The 3,014-nt window shown below is 36.4% G+C and overlaps 1 long non-coding RNA gene across 1 annotated transcript; it reads right to left on the bottom strand.

Moving 5' to 3' along the window:
• Nucleotides 1-390: 390 nt before the first annotated feature.
• LOC121755436 lies at nucleotides 391-2,551 on the bottom strand. Its single transcript, XR_006040740.1, has 4 exons — nucleotides 2,357-2,551; nucleotides 2,208-2,273; nucleotides 1,222-1,283; nucleotides 391-765 (listed from the first exon to the last, which is right to left on the bottom strand). It is a non-coding gene; the product is annotated as an uncharacterized LOC121755436 (long non-coding RNA).
• Nucleotides 2,552-3,014: the final 463 nt, after the last annotated feature.

Genomic DNA, 3,014 nt, shown 5'->3' on the forward strand with positions numbered 1-3,014 from the left:
AGTATGATTATGGTGTAATAAGGGTGGTTTAAAGTGTTATGTCATGCCATGTTTGTTTTGATGATGAGATTGTGCCTGATGCCTAGTTTGTAAGTGCGCTCCATTAGGCTATAGGGCTATGTTAAACGAATTAGGGTCTGAGTAGGGCCGCAAACCCTATCAGGCTAGTGTACACAGGTGGGATCGTGAGCCGTCCTTGCTAGTCGGCCGGTCTCGTGCGCGAATATTGTGGCCACACTTTCGTCGCACTATGGTAAGAGGATGTGATTGATGGATTGTTGAGAAAGTGGGGAGATTGTTTTGACTGGCCAGTCTATGAAATTATTTTTGTGATACTCGATGATATTTCTTTCCTAATTGTAAAACTCAAGTTCACTATGGTATGGATGATGTCACGCCCGCATTTTCTAAGGATAGAAAATACGGTTGATCGCAACTAGGGGAGGATTAAAGAAGCGGGGAAGAAAGGGGAAAAACATACACATTTGACCAAAAAATTTAATAACTGAATTTGACTTGGAAACGTCATAATATTTTCCTAACAATAATACCAACTCTAAGGAAATAAAGAATGGACAATAAACAATTTTCAAACGAGTTAGACTCTGCACGAATAAATAATTCTAAAGAAAATGACTCTTGGCAGAAGCGTTCAAGACACGGAAAATGCCGAGTATGAAGACACGACAAATTCAACAATTATTAATCATGACAAAACAATCCATGAACTCTGCTCAACATCCTCCACGTCCATCGCCGCTCAATCTGCAATTAAGAAAAACAATATGCAGGGCTGAGTACTTGATGCACTCAGTGGACACATGCCAAAACATAGTTTGTCAAGCCATAATCAAGTGACCTTGGGGGTTTTAATTGAAAGAACCCAAGTACACTAAAAGCATTTCACATAAAGTCGGTTGCGCAACCATTTTCCATCCACATCCACCATCACCATATCTGAACATACATGACAAGGAACGTGGCCACGAACCAAGTCACTAGACCGGCCAACTCCAAAGAGATAGCACACGATCTACGGGGTGTACACTAGTCCGAGCAGGGTTGCTGCCCTACTGGGACCCGAATTCGATTAAACATACATGGCATAGCCACTTCAGATAGGTTCATTCAAAACACAAAGCATGGCAAGACAAACACTTTCCACCTCATTTCACATAAAAAGTATTCAGGACATAGTCCTTATTTAAAAAGAAAGCTCACCTCAACAGCTTAACTCCCCAAACACTTTCTGTTCCAACCGCAATAACGTGCACAAGTTCACCCTTTTTGAAATAATATAATATGCAACAATCAGACTTTGCAAAATAAATTAATTTAAACCATGCTTGCATCCTAAGTGTGAGTGCTCAATTTATCCTTCGTTCACATATACTAAAACGGATTTATCAATTAAACACCAAAATCCCAACATAGATAACTCTCGGTCATCACCGATATTAGGCCATATATAAAATTCCAATACAAAAGTGGCCCACCAAAATTAAAAGAACAACAAGTACTTAAAAGTATACTCCTTATCACTCCCCGTATACACTCACTCTCCTATCACAACACACGTATACACACACATTAATATATTTCCAAATCAACACATAAATTTGGATTATCCAAATTAATTGGTCAAAAGAATAGGTATCTATAACTTTAATATACTCCTTGCCGTAACCCGTCAAAGAATACAAAATAAAAGAAAAGTAAAGGCTATAAATTAATATACTTCCAATTTAAAGCAACACAGAAGCAAATAAAAGTCAACAACTCCATTTTTTTTCCAAGGTACACGTACTGCCTCCCCTTCCATCTCTTTTTTTTTTAAACATAACCTTAAATGTTATAAAACAATAATATACTCCCTATTCCATACATAGTACACGTATAAACCGTTTACTACATACACACCAAAATATGTAAAAATAAGAGAAAATTAATGATGAGGAAAGAGAAAGAGAAAGAGAAAGAGAAAGAGAAAGAGAAAGAAAAGGAAGAAGTCAGTACATAAAACACTCTCAATCACCGACCCGTCTTCTTCCCAACCCACATCAAACTCTCTCTCTCTACCGCCATTCTTCCACAGTTCACAAAACATCTCTCAAATTTCGGTCTCTCAAATTAGGAACTACAAATCTGATTTCGTGGCTACTATGAGTGTATGAATATATGACATGGAATTAGAGAAAATAAAATACCTTTGGGAAGAAGAAAAAGTTTGCACAACAGAAGGTAAAAACAGCTCTCCCAGTTTCTCCTTTACACTGTGATGTTTGAGATTTTTGGTTATGGAATCAACAAATATGGAGTTTTTTTTCGAATTCAATTGATGGAGGAGAAAAATTACCTTAACGGAAAAGGAGAAAACTGCAGTAGGTTTTTCTCACAGATTTTTCTTGGATGTGGAAGACGTGAATGTGAGATATTAAACTGATGGATATTGATTTATTTGGTTGTTGGAGATATTTTAGGGGTGGAGGTTTTGATGAATAAAGGAAACGTGTAGAAGGGATTAGAAGAAGGGATTTATGTTGACTGGAGGAATTCAATAGGAATTATGAATAAATGGCTATATTAAAAGTGGCCCAATTGAATAAGGATAAATAGGCTAAAAAAAATATAGACAAAAGTGATAGGCCAAAAGATATTTAAATTTTAGTACATTGATTAAATTGTGATGTTTTATTATTTTAGTACTTTGGTGTTATTCCAAGTACATTGTAAACGAACACCCAAATTTCCCCATCGACGACTCTCACGTCAATCTCGTCGACAACTTACACCACACAAATAATCAACAATAATTCAAGCATTCACTATTTCCATTCACAACCAATCCAAACAAACATGGTATTTCATTCAAGGTCTATCACTCGCTCGTTCTTAAATTAAAAATCTTAGCTTAAAAAAAAGGAAAAAAACGGGTATTACAATCTACCCATCTTCACAAAAATTTCATCCCGAAATTTGCTTAGATCAATCAAACAATTCTGGGTACTTCTCTC

The sequence above is a fragment of the Salvia splendens genome, chromosome 11 (assembly GCF_004379255.2).
Source record: "Salvia splendens isolate huo1 chromosome 11, SspV2, whole genome shotgun sequence".
Lineage (NCBI taxonomy): Eukaryota > Viridiplantae > Streptophyta > Magnoliopsida > Lamiales > Lamiaceae > Salvia > Salvia splendens.